General features: G+C 45.3%; 3 pseudogenes; all 3 read right to left on the bottom strand.

The window, feature by feature from the left end:
* Window positions 1-3,905: 3,905 nt before the first annotated feature.
* Window positions 3,906-4,805, bottom strand: LOC145505310 (UDP-glucuronosyltransferase 1A3 pseudogene; annotated as a pseudogene).
* Window positions 4,806-8,375: 3,570 nt separating this feature from the next.
* On the bottom strand, window positions 8,376-9,293 carry LOC145505309 (UDP-glucuronosyltransferase 1A3 pseudogene; annotated as a pseudogene).
* Window positions 9,294-12,903: 3,610 nt separating this feature from the next.
* LOC145505308 (UDP-glucuronosyltransferase 1A3 pseudogene) lies at window positions 12,904-13,803 on the bottom strand (annotated as a pseudogene).
* Window positions 13,804-15,914: the final 2,111 nt, after the last annotated feature.

Raw genomic sequence — 15,914 nt, 5'->3', positions numbered from 1 at the left:
GGCTTTGGCATAGTCAATAAGGCAGAAATAGGTGTTTTTCTGAAACTCTCTTGCTTTTTCGATGATCCAGCGGATATTGGCAATTTGATATCTGGTTCCTCTGCCTTTTCTAAAACCAGCTTGAATATCTGGAAGTTCACGGTTCATGTATTGCTGAAGCCTAGCTTGGAGAATTTTGAGCATTACTTTACTAGCATGTGAGATGAGTGCAATTGTGCGGTAGTTTGAGCATTCTTTGGCATTGCCTTTCTTTGAGATTGGAATGAAAACTAACCTTTACCAGTCCTGTAGCCACTGCTGAGCTTTCCAAATTTGCTGGCATATCGAGTGCAGCACTTTCACAGCCTCATCTTTCAGGATTTGAAATAGCTCCACTGGAACTCCATCACCTCCACTAGCTTTGTTCGTAGTGATGTTTTCTAAAGCCCACTTGACTTCAAATTCCAGGATGTCTGGCTCTAGGTGAGTGATCACACCATCGTGATTATCTGGGTGGTGAAGATCTTTTTTGTACAGTTCTTCTGTGTATTCTTGCACCTCTTCTTAATATCTTCTGCTTCTGTTAGGTCCATACCATTTCTGTCCTTTATCGAGCCTATCTTTGCATGAAATGTTGCTTTGGTATCTCTAATTTTCTTGAAGAGATCTCTAGTCTTCCCCAATCTGTTGTTTTCCTCTTTTTTTTGCATCGATCACTGAGGAATGCTTTCTTATCTCTCCTTGCTATTCTTTGCCAAGAGAACGCACTGGTCATAGCAAACACCCTTTTCCAACAACACAAGAGAAGACTCTACATGTGGACATCACCAGATGGTCAACACCAAAATCAGACTGATTATATTCTTTGCAGCCAAAGATGAAAAAGCTCTATACAGTCAGCAAAAACAAGACAGGGAGCAGACTGTGGCTCAGATCATGAACTCCTTATAGCCAAATTCAGACTAAAATTGTAGAAAGTAGGTAAATCCACTAGTCCATTCAGGTATGACCTAGATCAAATCCCTTATGGGTATACAGTGGAAGTGACTAATAGATTTAAGGGACTAGATCTGATAAACAGAGTGCCTGATGAACTATGGACAGAGGTTCGTGACATTGTACAGGAGACAGGGATCAAGACAATCTCCATAGAAAAGAAATGCAAAATGGCTGTCTGAGGAGGCCTTACAGATAGCTGGGAAGAGAAGAGATGTGAAAAGCAAAGGAGAAAAGAGTTTATGCTCAGGACTTCCCAGATGCCACAGTGGTAAGAATCCTACAAATGCAGGAGACACAGGAGAGACGGATTCAACCCCTAGGTTAAATGTCAGACAATCCCTTGGAGTAGGAAATGGTAACCCATTCTGGATTTCTTGCCTGGAATAGTCCATGGACAGAGGAGCCTATACAAAACTGTACAAAAAAGGTCTTAATCACCAGATAACCACTAAAGTGTGGTCACTCACCTATAGCCAAATATCTTGCACTGTGAAGTCAAGCAGGCCTTAGGAAGAATCACTATAAACAAAGCTATTGGAAAGGATGGAATCCCAGCAGAGCTATTGCAAATCCTAAAATTGATGCTGCTAAAGTGCTGCACTCAACACACCAGCAAATTTGGAATCTCAAAGAAAAACAATGACAAAGAATGTTCCAACTACTGGACAATTGTGCTCATTTCACACGTTAGCAAGGTAATACTCAAAATCCTTCAAACAAATATGTGAATCGAAAACTTCCAGATGTACGAGCTGGATTTAGAAAAGGCAGAGGAACCAGAGATCAAATTACCAACATCCACTGGATATTAGAAAAAAATAGGAAATTCCAGAAAAAAATTACTTATGCTTCATGACTACTTGAAAGCCTTTGATTGTGTGGATCACAACAAATTGTGGAAAATTCTTAAAGAGATAGGAGTACCAGACCATATTACCTGCCTTCAGAGAAACATGTATGCGGGTCTAGAAGCAACAGTTAGAACTGGACATGGAACAACAAACTAGTGCAAAATTGGGAAATAATTATGTCAAAGCTGTATATTGTCATCCTCCTTACTCAATTTATATGCAGAGTACATCATGCGAAATGCCACACGGCTTGAATCAAAAGCTGGAATCAAGATTGTCAGGGGAAATATCAACAACCTCAGATAGGCAGATGATACCAGTCTCATGGCAGAAAACGAAGAAGAATGAAAGAGTCTCTTCATCAGAGTGAAAGAGGAAAGTGAAAAAGCTTGATTAAAACTCAACATTCAAAAATAAGACCATGGCAAATAAATGGGGGAAAAACAAAAACACTGATGGATTTTATTTTCTTGGGCTCCAAAATCACTACGGATAGTGACTACAGCCACAAAATTAAAAGGCACTTTCTCCTTGGAAGAAAAACTATGACAGAACTCGACAGCGTATTAAAAAGCAGAGACACCACTTTGCCAACAAAAGTAGATATAGCCAAAGCTATGTTTTTTCCAGCAGCCATATATGGATGTGAATGATGGACCATAAAGAAGGCTGAACACCAAACAATTGATGCTTTCAAATTGTGGTGCTGGAGAGGACTCCAGAGAGTTTCCTGGACAGCAAGGAAATCAAACCAGTCAATCCTAAGAGAAATCAACTGTGAATATTCACTGGAAAGACTGATGATAAAACTGAAGCTTCAATACTTTGGTCACCTGATGAGAAGAACTGACTCATTGGAAAAGACCCTGATGCTAGGAAAGACTGAGGACAGGAGGAGAAGGGGACGACAGAGGATGAGATGGTTGGATGGCATCATTGACTCCATGGACATGAGTCTGAGCAAACGCCGGGAGATAGTGAAGAACAGGGAAGCTTGTTGTGCGACAGCCCATGGGGCCACAAACAGTTGGACACAACTTGGCAACTGAACAACAATTCAGGGTTAATACAAGCAGACTCTGAAACTGTGAGGAAAGCAGTAGCTCCCACCATAGAAATGCAGGCTGTGGTGACTTGGCTGGGTTAGGCGTGGTGATAGGGTCAGTCCCTTCCCCTTGGAGACTCAGTTCTCAGCATCACTGTCGCCACCTTCACTGTGCTCTTAGGCTCAGTTTGACCTCCTCTCCAGCCCCCACCACTAGCCTTTGAGGACCTCAGTGGCCCATGCTGAAGACCTATCTGACATGCCATTCAACTCTGTACATCCGCCCATTTTACTCCAGACCCCAACTCCTGGTCAGAAAATTTCCGGTCAGCACAGCTCCATCTCAAGAAACTTGGGCTCAATTATTCCTTTCTCTGATCACAGAAAGCCCAACTTCCATCTCCGGTTTTGTCTCACTTCCACTTAATTTACTCAACCTCTCTGAAACTTCTGCTTCCTTTTGGGCTGGAGGTCTCCAGTGACCAATCCTAATCCTTTCCAAGACAAAAACACGATGAACTATCAGGGCAATAAATGCAATTTGCCACTTCTTTCCTCCTCCAGTTGAACACCCTCAAGCGAAAAACCCATAACTGATGGATTCACAGCTCAAGTTCTTGGCTCCTGCTAGACTGAGAAAACTGCACGACCATTACAACCCAGGCTGTATGAAAGAGCAATCATGGTCACACCACCCCATTCCTTGTCAAACCTAATACGGACCTTCACCCCTGCCTCTCATTAGTCTCAAAGTCCATCACAAACCTACACTACACTCCTGAGGAACTTTAATAATGTATCTCTCCAAAGACTGTTCCAAGGAGAATGAGAGGTAGAAATCTTTAGAAAGATCAGTAGATAAGTAAGCATGTGGAAGTAAGCTGTTCTTTTTAAATATGTTCCACTTGAGAATTCCTTGTTGGTCAAGTGATTGAAACCATCCATTTCTCTGCAAGGGCCATGCACTGCAAGAGGCTGCAGTGTAGTGAAAAACTTTTTAAAATTTTTTTAATTCAAAGAATATGTTCCACTTAGAACCCTGATTGAACAAAAGCAGCAGTACAGACCTGAGATAAAGGTTTCCTGTTGGCACAGTTGATACCCGCAATGAACACCATGTTGGGCATGATTGGCCGCGGGTAGTCCATCACAAAGTCTCCTCTGAACAGCCACACGGATCCAGAGGCAAGAATCTCCACCAGTGACACCTCTCTCTGAAGAAGCTCAGAGGCCATGCGTGCATAAGGCGTGAAAGCAACCTGGCAAATATACTTCAGGCTCAGAGGGTAGAGTATGTTCTTGACCCTTTGGAAGAATGTCATGCGGTCTGGATTCGCTGTTAATAATCGAGGAACATATGAGAAAGGGTTTGGGCGTGCCGTGCCCTGAACATCTAAGTCACAGGGAATAGAACGCAAAAAAAACACAGCAGGAATGGACAGGTACTTAGCCAGCACTGCCCCGCAGGGGTAAAAAGGGTCTGTTAAAACCACATCGAAGGAACTGGCATTCAGATGCCTGATCAAGTCCTTGTTATACAGCAGCTCCTCACAAGACCTTTCAAAGAACAAAGACACCTTTTTCAAAGATGCCATAGTTTCCAAAAACATCGTTACAAAATGTACTCTTTCAAAAAGCAGATGTACATGAGTCTTCATGACGGAATCATATGTGTCCTGTGTGTAGGCAATGGGGTAGGTTTTCATGATGAAAAAGTCTTCTGCCTTGATGTGTATATTCACCTCCGGAGCAACGACCACTGCCTGGTGACCTCTGGCATGGAGCTCCCGCACGGCTTCCCGCATGCTGAGCCAGTGGCTGCCCTCCATGGGGACCACCAGCACCTTCCCAGCCTCAGCCCATCGCCCAACCCACAGACAGAGCAGGAGTCCAGCCAGCACCTGCTGTGGAAGCTGCAGTCCCAGGGCCATCTCCGCACAAACCAGAAGCAACTCATTCTCTGGTCAGGCTGTGCTGCCTATATGTGTTCCCTTATCTTTATCTTAACATCAAGTCACTTAAGCAAAATGGCATGTGATTGGAAGGCAGTGTGCCCACTCTACATTAATCATTACAGAATAAGAGTATGCCTGTGTTTCGTCACCTCTGATTTCACCCAGGGCAAGATCACACCCCCTTATCTTGGAAAATCTCCTCTGACTCTGCCGCTTCGTCTGGGGAACATTCTAGTTCACCCTCTTGTTCTTCATCCAATTGCCAAAGCAAGGAGGTGTCTGCCCATTCCCTTGGTCACCTCCTACTTCTCTGCTAACCGTGTTCTCTCGGGCTGGACTGAACGCTGAGGAGTCACCTCTGCCCCAGTCCCCACCCAGAACCTCTGCTGGGTGTGACCTTATCTGAGAATTCTTTAAACTCTCTCACCCCAATTGGTGAAACGAGCTAATCCAGGGAAATATATTACAATGCTAGGTCTGCTCTCTCAGTGGGGAGGGGATGGTGGCTCTCTGGTTCGTTCCTGTTCCACACTGGACACCTCTTGCACTGCTCAGCAGAGAGTCTGTCTGAGCACCTGTCTGATACGAAAACATCTGGCAAGATCCTTGAGGACAACAGCAGAAGGGCTGCTTGAGAATTCTTTCTCTGCCTCATGGAATAGAAGTTCCTGTTATCTACATCATCAATGAGCAAGGCAGCGCTTTGTAATGACAGTGGGGTTGAGAGCACGCCGGGCTCCAGCGCCTGCTCCACTTTGGACAGGAGGGACCGGCCCCATGCCTCCGTGCATGCTCTCTGGATTCTCTTCTGATTCAGACTCCACTAGGCTTCCACTGCTCTGTGAGGGACTGAAGTGTGCATTATTCTGGATCTTTATTACATCTTAGAGTAATGCGTTCCCAGAAGGCACAGTGGCAAAGAATCCTCCTACGAATGCAGGAGATAAAGAGACACGGATTCAATCCCTAGGTTAAATGTCAGACAATCCCTTGGAGTAGGAAACGGTAACCCACTCCGGATTTCTTGCCTGGAATAGTCCATGGACAGAGGAGCCTACACAAAACTGTACAAAAAAGGCCTTAATCACCAGATAACAACGAAAGTGTGGTCACTCACCTATAGCCAAATATGTTTCACTGTGAAGTCAAGCAGGCCCCTGGGAAGAATCACTATAAACAAAGCTATTGCAAATGATGGAATTCCAGCAGAGCTATTGCAAATCCTAAAATTGATGCTGCTAAAGTGCTGCATTCAATACACCAGCAAATTTGGAATCTCAGAGAAAGACAATGACAAAGAATGTTCCAACTACTGGACAATTGTGCTTATTTCAATGTTAGCAAGGTAATACACAAAATCCTTCAAACAAATATGTGAATTAAAAACTTCCAGATGTACAAGCTGGATTTAGAAAAGGCAGAGAAACCAGAGATCAAATTACCAACATACACTGGATATTAGAAAAAAATAGGAAATTCCAGAAAAACATCTACTTCTGCTTCATGGCTACTTGAAAGCCTTTGATTGTGTGGATCACAACAAATTGTGGGAAATTCTTAAAGAGATGGGAGTACCAGACCATATTACCTGCCTTCAGAGAAACATGTATGCGGGTCTAGAAGCAACAGTTAGAACTGGACATGGAACAACAAACTAGTTCAAAATTGGGAAATGATTATGTCAAAGCTGTATATAGTCATCCTCCTTACTCAATTTATATGCAGAGTACATCATGCAAAATGCCACACAGCTTGAATCAAGATTGCCGGGGGAAATATCAACAACCTCACATAGGCACGTGATACCACTCTCATGGCAGAAAATGAAGAAGAATGAGAGAGTCTCCTGATGAGAGTGAAAGAGGAAAGTGAAAAAGCTGGCTTAAAACTCAGCATTCAAAATAAAGATCCTGGCAAATAGATGGGGGAAAAGGGGAAACACTGACGGATTTTATTTTCTTGGGCTCCAAAATCACTGTGGCTACTGACTATAGTCACAAAATTAAAAGGCGCTTTCTCCTTGGAAGAAAAACTATGACAAAACCCGACAGCGTATTAGAAAGCAGAGACATCACTTTGCCAATAAAAGTAGATATAGCCAAAGCTGTTTTTTCCAGCAGCCATATATGGATGTGAATGATGGACCATAAAGAAGGCTGAACACCAAACAATTGATGCTTTCAAATTGTGGTGCTGGAGAGGACTCCAGAGAGTTCCCTGGACAGCAAGGAAATCAAACCAGTCAATCCTAAGAGAAATCAACTGTGAATATTCACTGGAAAGACTGATGATAAAACTGAAGCTCCAATACTTTGGCCACCTGATGAGAAGAACTGACTCATTGGAAAAGACCCTGATGCTAGGAAAGACTGAGGACAGGAGGAGAAGGGGACGACAGAGGATGAGATGGTTGGATGGCATCATTGACTCCATGGACATGAGTCTGAGCAAACGCCAGGAGATAGTGAAGAACAGGGAAGCTTGTTGTGCGACAGCCCATGGGGCCACAAACAGTTGGACACAACTTGGCAACTGAACAAAAATTCAGGGTTAATACAAGCAGACTCTAAAACTATGAGGAAAGCAGTAGCTCCCACCATAGAAATGCAGGGTATGGTGACTTGGCTGGGTTAGGCGTGGTGATGGGGTCAGTCCCTTCCTCTTTGAGACTCAGTTCTCAGCATCACTGTCGCCACCTTCACTGTGCTCTTAGGCTCAGTTTGACCTCCTCTCCAGCCCCCACCACTAGCCTTTGAGGACCTCAGTGGCCCATGCTGAAGACCTATCTGACATGCCATTCAACTCTGTACATCCGCCCGTTTTACTCCAGACCCCTACTCCTGGTCAGAAAATTTCCGGTCAGCACAGCTCCATCTCAAGAAACTTGGGCTCAATTATTCCTTTCTCTGATCACAGAAAGCCCGACTTCCATCTCCGGTTTTGTCTCACTTCCACTTAATTTACTCAACCTCTCTGAAACTTCTGCTTCCTTTTGGGCTGGAGGTCTCCAGTGACCAACCTTAACCCTTTCCAAGACAAAAACACGATGAACTATCAGGGCAATAAGTGCAATTTGCCACTTCTTTCCTCCTCCAATTGAACACCCTCCGGCAAAAAACCCATAACTGATGGATTCACAGCTCAAGTTCTTGGCTCCTGCTAGACTGAGAAAACTGCACGACCATTACAACAGAGGCTGTATGAAAGGGCAATCATGGTCACACCACCCCATTCCTTGTCAAACCTAATACGGACCTTCACCCCTGCCTCTCATCAGTCTCAAAGTCCATCACAAACATACACTACACTCCTGAGGCACTTTAATAATGTATCTCTCCAAAGATTGTTCAAAGGAGAATGAGAGGTAGAAATCTTTAGAAAGATCAGTAGATAAATAAGCATGCGGAAGTAAGCTGTTCTTTTTAAATATGTTCCACTTGGGAATTCCCTGTTCGTCTCGTGATTAGAACCATCCATTTCACTGCAAGGGCCTTGCACTGCAAGAGGCTGCAGTGTGGTGAAAAAGTTTTTAAACTTTTTTTTAATTCAAAGAATGTGTTCCACTTGGAACACTGATTGAACAAAAGCAACAGTACAGACCTGAGATAAAGGTTTCCTGTTGGCACAGTTGATACCCCCAATGAACACCATGTTGGGCATGATTGGCCGCGGGTAGTCCATCACAAAGTCTCCTCTGAACAGCCACACGGATCCAGAGGCAAGAATCTCCACCAGTGACACCTCTCTCTGAAGAAGCTCAGAGGCCATACGTGCATAAGGTGTGAAAGTAACCTGGCAAATATACTTCAGGCTCAGAGGGTAGAGCATGTTCTTGACCCTTTGGAAGAATGTCATGCGGTCTGGATTCGTTGTTAATAATCGAGGAACATATGAGAAAGGGTTTGGGCATGCTGTGCCCTCAACATCTAAGTCACAGGGAATATAACGCAAAAAAAACACAGCAGGAATGGACAGGTACTTAGCCAGCACTGCCCCGCAGGGATGAACAGGGTCCGTTAAAACCACATCAAAGGAACTGGCATTCAGGTGCTTGATTAGATCCTTGTTATACAACAGTGCTTCACAAGACTTTTCAAAGAGCAAAGACACCTTTTTCAAAGATGCCATAGTTTCCAAAAACATTGTTACCCAATGTACTCTTTCAAAAAGCAGATGTACATGAGTCTTCATGAGGGAATCAAATTTCTCCCATGTGAAGGGAATGCCGTAGGTTTTCATGGTGAAAAAGTCCTCTGCCTTGATGTGCATATTCACTTTCGGAGCAACGACCACTGCCTGGTGACCTCTGGCATGGAGCTCCCGCACGGCCTCCTGCATGCTGAGCCAGTGGCTTCCCTCCATGGGGACCACCAGCACCTTCCCAGCCTCAGCCCATCGCCTGACGCACAGACAGAGCAGGAGTCCAGCCAGCACCTGCCATGGAAGCTGCAGTCCCAGGGCCATCTCTGCACACCCAGAAACATCTGATTCTCTGGTGGGGCTGTGCCACCTATATTTGTTCCCTTATCTTTATTTTATCATCAAGTCACTTAAGCAAAATGGCATGTCATTGGAAGGCAGCTTACCCTGCTTACATTAATCATTACAGGATAAGTCCATGCCGGTGTTTCATCACCTCTGATTTCACCCACGGAGTATTTACCCCCTTATTTGGAAAAACTCCTCTGACCTGCTGCTTCCTCTGGGGAGCATTCCAGTTCACTCTCTTGTTCTTCATCCAAGACCCAAAGCAAGACTATGCCTGCCTGTTCCCTTGTCACCTCCTATGTCTCTGCTAACCATGTACTCTGGGGCTGGACTGAACTCTCAGGAGTCACCTCTGCCCTAGTCCCCACCCAGAACCTCTGCTGAATGAGACCTTATCTGAACTCTTTAAACTCTTTCCCCCCATCATGGGTGAACACGGAGCACATCCAGGGAAACATATAGCATCCTGAGAACAGCCTTCTCTCAGCGAGAAGGGGATGGCGGCTCTCTGGTTTGTTCCTGTTCCACACTGGACACCTCTTGCACTGCTCAGCAGAGTCTGTCTGGGCAGCTGCCCGATATGGAAATTTCTGGAAGAATCCTTAAGGACAACAGCAGAAGGGCTGCTTGAGAACTCTTTCTCTGCCTCATGGAACAGAAGTTACTGTTATCTAAATCATCAATGGGCAAGGCAGCTCTTTGTAATGACTGTGGGGTTCAGAGGATACCAGGCTCCAGGGCCTGCTTCACCTTGGACAGGAGGGACCGGCCCCATGCCTCTGTGCAGGCTCTCTGTATTCTCTTCTGATGAGGACCGCACTAGGTTTCCACTGCTCTGTGTAGGGACTGAAGTGTGTATTATTCTGGATCTTTATTACATCTCAGAGTTTATGCTCAGGACTTCCCAGATGGCACAGTGTTAAAGAATCCTCCTACGAATGCAGGAGACACAAGAGACATGGACTCAATCCCTAGGTTAAATGTCAGACAATCCCTTGGAGTAGGAAATGGTAACTCACTCCAGATTTCTTGCCTGGAATAGTCCATGGACAGAGGAGCCTACACAAAACTATACAAAGAAGGTCTTAATCACCAGATAACCACGAAAGTGTGGTCACTCACCTATAACCAAATACCTTGCACTGTGAAGTCAAGCAGGCCTTAGGAAGAATCACTATAAACAAAGCTATTGGAAGTGATGGAATTCCAGCAGAGCTATTGCAAATCCTAAAATTGATGCTGCTAAAGTGCTGCACTCAATACACCACCAAATTTGGAATCTCAAAGAAAAACAATGACAAAGAATGTTCAAACTACTGGACAATGGTGCTCATTTCACACGTTAGCAAGGTAATACTTAAAATCCTTCAAACAAATATGTGAATCGAAAACTTCCAGATATACAAGCTGGATTTAGAAAAGGCAGAGAAACCAGAGATCAATTACCAATATCCACTGGATATTAGAAAAAAATAGGAAATTCCAGAAAAAAAATCTACCTCTGCTTCATGACTACTTGAAAGCCTTAGATTGTGTGGATCACAAAAAATTGTGGGAAATTCTTAAAGAGATGGGAGTACCAGACCATATTACCTGCCTTCAGAGAAACCTGCATGCAGATCTAGAAGCAACAGTTAGAACTGGACATGGAACAACAAACTAGTTCAAAATTGGGAAATGATTATATCAAAGCTGTATATTGTCATCCTCCTTACTCAATTTATATGCAGAGTACATCATGCAAAATGCCACACAGTTTGAATCAGAAGCTGGAATCAAGATTGCCAGGGGAAATACCAACAACCTCAGATAGGCAGATGATACCAGTCTCACGGCAGAAAATGAAGAAGAATGAAAGAGTCTCTTGATGAGAGTGAAAGAGGAAAGTGAAAAATCTGGTTTAAAACTCAACATTCAAAAATAAAGATCATGGCAAATAGATGGGAGAAAGGGGGAAACACTGGCAGATTTTATGTTCTTGGGCTCCAAAATCACTGTGGATACTGACTATAGTCACAAAATTAAAATCGTTTCTCCTTGGAAGAAAAGCTATGACAAAACTCGACAGCGTATTAAAAAGCAGAGACATCACTTTGCCAACAAAAGTAGATATAGCCAAGGCTATGTTTTTTCCAGCAGCCATACATGGATGTGAATGATGGACCACAAAGAAGGCTGAACACCAAACAATTGATGCTTTCAAATTGTGGTGCTGGAGAGGACTCCAGAGAGTCCCCTGGACAGCAAGGAAATCAAACCAGTCAATCCTAAGAGAAATCAACTGTGAATATTCACTGGAAAGACTGATGATAAAACTGAAGCTCCAATACTTTGGCCACCTGATGAGAAGAACTGACTCATTGGAAAAGACCCTGATGCTAGGAAAGACTGAGAACAGGAGGAGAAGGGGACGACAGAGGATGAGATGGTTGGATGGCATCATTGACTCCATGGACATGAGTCTGAGCAAACGCCGGGAGATAGTGAAGAACAGGGAAGCTTGTTGTGCGACAGCCCATGGGGCCACAAACAGTTGGACACAACTTGGCAACTGAACAACAACAATTCAGGGTTAATACAAGCAGACTCTGAAACTATGAGGAAAGCAGTAGCTCCCACCATAGAAATGCAGGCTGTGGTGACTTGGCTGGGTTAGGCGTGGTGATGGGGTCAGTCCCTTCCCCTTTGAGACTCAGTTCTCAGCATCACTGTCGCCACCTTCACTGTGCTCTTAGGCTCAGTTTGACCTCCTCTCCAGCTCCCACCACTAGCCTTTGAGGACCTCAGTGGCCCATGCTGAAGACCTATCTGACATGCCATTCAACTCTGTACATCTGACCGTTTTACTCCAGACCCCAACTCCTGGTCAGAAAATTTCCGGTCAGCACAGCTCCATCTCAAGAAACTTGGGCTCAATTATTCCTTTCTCTGATCACAGAAAGCCCAACTTCCATCTCCGGTTTTTGTCTCACTTCCACTTAATTTACTCAACCTCTCTGAAACTTCTGCTTCCTTTTGGGGTGGAGGTCTCCAGTGAGCAACCTTAATCCTTTCCAAGACAAAAACACGATGAAGTATCAGGGCAATAAGTGCAATTTGCTGCTTCTTTCCTCCTCCAATTGAACACCCTCCGGCAAAAAACCCATAATTGATGGATTCACAGCTCAAGTTCTTGGCTCCTGCTAGACTGAGAAAGCTGCACGACCATTAAAACAGAGGCTGTATGAAAGGGCAATCATGGTCACACCACCCCATTCCTTGTCAAACCTAATACGGACCTTCACCCCTGCCTCTCATCAGTCTCAAAGTCCATCGCAAACCTACACTACACTCCTGAGGAACTTTAATAATGTATCTCTCCAAAGACTGTTCAAAAGAGAATGAGAGGTAGAAATCTTTAGAAAGATCAGTAGATAAATAAGCATGTGGAAGTAAGCTGTTCTTTTTAAATATGTTCCACTTGGGAATTCCCTGTTGGTCTCGTGATTGGAACCGTCCATTTCTCTGCAAGGGCCTTGCACTGCAAGAGGCTGCAGTGTGGTGAAAAAGTTTTTAAAATTTTTTTAATTCAAAGAATGTATTCCGCTTAGAGCACTGATTGAACAAAAGCAACAGTACAGACCTGAGATAAAGGTTTCCTGTTGGCACAGTTGATACCCGCAATGAACACCATGTTGGGCATGATTGGGTGTGGGTACTCCATCACAAAGTCTCCTCTGAACAGCCACACGGATCCAGAAGCAAAAATCTCCACCAGTGACACCTCTCTCTGAAGAAGCTCAGAGGCCATGCGTGCATAAGGCGTGTAAGCAACCTGGCAAATATACTTCAGGCCGAGAGGGTAGAGCACGTTCTTGACCCTTTGGAAGAATGTCATGCGGTCTGGATTCGTTGTAAAAAACCTAGGAACATATGAGAAAGGGTTTGGGCATGCTGTGCCCTCAACATCTAAGTCACATGGAATGTGCCGCAAAAAAAACACAGCAGGGATGGACAGGTACTTAGCCAGCACTGCCCCGCAGGGGTAAAAAGGGTCCGTTAAAACCACATCGAAGGAACTGGCATTCAGGTGCCTGATCAAGTCCTTGTTATACAGGAGCCCTTCACAAGACCTTTCAAAGAACAAAGACACCTTTTTCAAAGATGCCATAGTTTCCAAAAACATTGTTACAAAATGTACTCTTTCAAAAAGCAGATGTACATCAGTCTTCATGAGGGAATCAAACTCATCCTGTGTGTAGGGAATGGCGTAGGTTTTCATGGTGAAAAAGTCCTCTGCCTTGATGTGCATATTCACTTCCGGAGCAACGACCACTGCCTGGTGACCTCTGGCGTGGAGCTCCCGCACGGCCTCCCGCATGCTGAGCCAGTGGCTGCCCTCCATGGGGACCACCAGCACCTTCCCAGCCTCGGCCCATCGCCCGACGCACAGACAGAGCAGGAGTCCAGCCAGCACCTGCTGTGGAAGCTGCAGTCCCAGGGCCATCTCTGCACAAACCAGAAACATCTGATTCTCTGGTGGGGCTGTGCCACCTATATTTGTTCCCTTATCTTTATCTTATCATCAAGTCACTTAAGAAAATGGTATGTGATTGGAAGGCAGCATGCCCTCTATGCATTAATCATTACAGAATAAGAGTATGCCTGTGTTTCGTCACCTCTGATTTCACCCAGGGCAAGATCACACCCCCTCATCTTGGAAAATCTCCTCTGACTCTGCCGCTTCCTCTGGGGAACATTCTAGTTCACCCTCTTGTTCTTCATCCAAGACCCAAAGCAAGACTGTGCCTGCCCATTCCCTTGGTCACCTCCTACTTCTCTGCTAACCGTGTTCTCTGGGGCCGGACTAAATGTTGAGCAGTCACCTCTGCCTCAGTCCCCACCCAGAACCTCTGCTGGGTGTGACCTTATCTGAGAATTCTTTAAACTCTCTCACCCCAACTGGTGCAACGGAGCTAATCCAGGGAAATATATTACAATGCTAGGTCTGCTCTCTCAGTGGGGAGGGGATGGTGGCTCTCTGGTTCGTTCCTGTTCCACACTGGACACCTCTTGCACTGCTCAGCAGAGAGTCTGTCTGAGCACCTGTCTGATACGAAAACATCTGGCAAGATCCTTGAGGACAACAGCAGAAGGGCTGCTTGAGAATTCTTTCTCTGCCTCATGGAATAGAAGTTCCTGTTATCTAAATCATTAATGGGTAAGGCAGCGCTTTGTAATGACAGTGGGGTTCAGAGGACGCGAGGCTCCAGCACCTGCTCCACTTTGGACAGGAGGGATAAGCCCCATGCCTCCATGCAGGCTCTCTGAATCCTCTTCTGATGCTGAAGGTGCCAGTCCTCCACTATGTTTAGGGACTGAGGTGTACATTAATCTGGGCCTTTGTTATATCTTATAGTTTATATTCAGATTTTTCTCCAAAGTCAGTTACAGACCCAATCCTGAAAAGGACAGATTCCTCAAAACAGAGGAGCTCTAGAATTTGTGAGATCCTTCCGAGGTGGGGCCTATGCAATGATTGTGTCTCAGATCCATGAGGTGAGCCTACTACAGAGACTGATGCCCACATGTGCTCAACAGAATGTGACATCTCCATGCCTAATCTGCCCTGCGGAAGATGGGGTAGGACTTTCTGGGCTGTCCAGCCCTCTCACTGAGCACCCTCTTCTGCATCCATGGCTTCTGCCATAACGACATCCTGCCATGGGCCACATGACAGGCCAGGCTGACGTTTTCCTTTGGGAGACAGTTCTCCCCTATTTGGGATCCACGTTGATAACAGATTTCTTCGCGGGGCAAGTGTGTGCCGGCTAGTGTGCCTCCTGTATCACACAGGCTGCCACTGTGTTGGGGTCGTTTGCTATAACCATCCTTGGAGGCTGTGGTCCAAGATCCTGGATCTCCAACAGCACCATCTCAGCTCTCTTTTTCTGGATCCTCTTTCTGTCCCAGCCATATTCCTGTGTGTTTTCCCCAAGGCTCACCTTCTGACCTCCACTCCCAGCTTAAATCCTATCATATCTGTCAAGCAGGTTACAGGGCACTCGTCAGCAAAACCAGAGCCAGGCACCAACTCTGCGGGGAACAGCAAAGGTCATCACTATGCCAACCGCCAGGAATAGAAGTCCAAACACTTCTGCCCACTGTGCCTTGGTATCTGAATCACCAGGAAGAGCATAGTCAAGCACGGGATGAAAGAACACTTTCCTTACACAGAGCAAGATCAGCCCCAACAGTGGGCATCAGTCCCCACAACCAGCCTGTCTCCCCTAATGGCCGACGCAGGGCAATTTGCCTACGTGCATCCCTTTTATGCCCAGTAGAAAGACACTGCCCCCTCCCTGAGGAGGACAGTATAACAGTAGAGTTGGCCAATTTCCATAACATGCGTACACTTCAAAGACAGAAGAGCAGTCATTGAACCGTTAAGAGGGAAATACACTCTCACACAAGGTGATATGCCTAGCATAGGCTGGTTGGCTCCTGATGAGGAAAGTTCCAAGCACAAGGCCCATTCTTAGGCTGCCAAGTGAGGGCCAAAACACTACATATGTGAGAGTTCCCTGGTGGTCCAGTGGTTAAGAATCTGCCTTCTAA

The sequence above is a fragment of the Giraffa tippelskirchi genome, chromosome 5, assembly GCF_054371585.1.
Source record: "Giraffa tippelskirchi isolate mGirTip1 chromosome 5, T2T-mGirTip1v1.2.pri, whole genome shotgun sequence".
NCBI lineage: Eukaryota > Metazoa > Chordata > Mammalia > Artiodactyla > Giraffidae > Giraffa > Giraffa tippelskirchi.
Note: the sequence above shows the minus strand (reverse complement) of the source record. Positions and strands in the feature narration are given on the sequence as shown.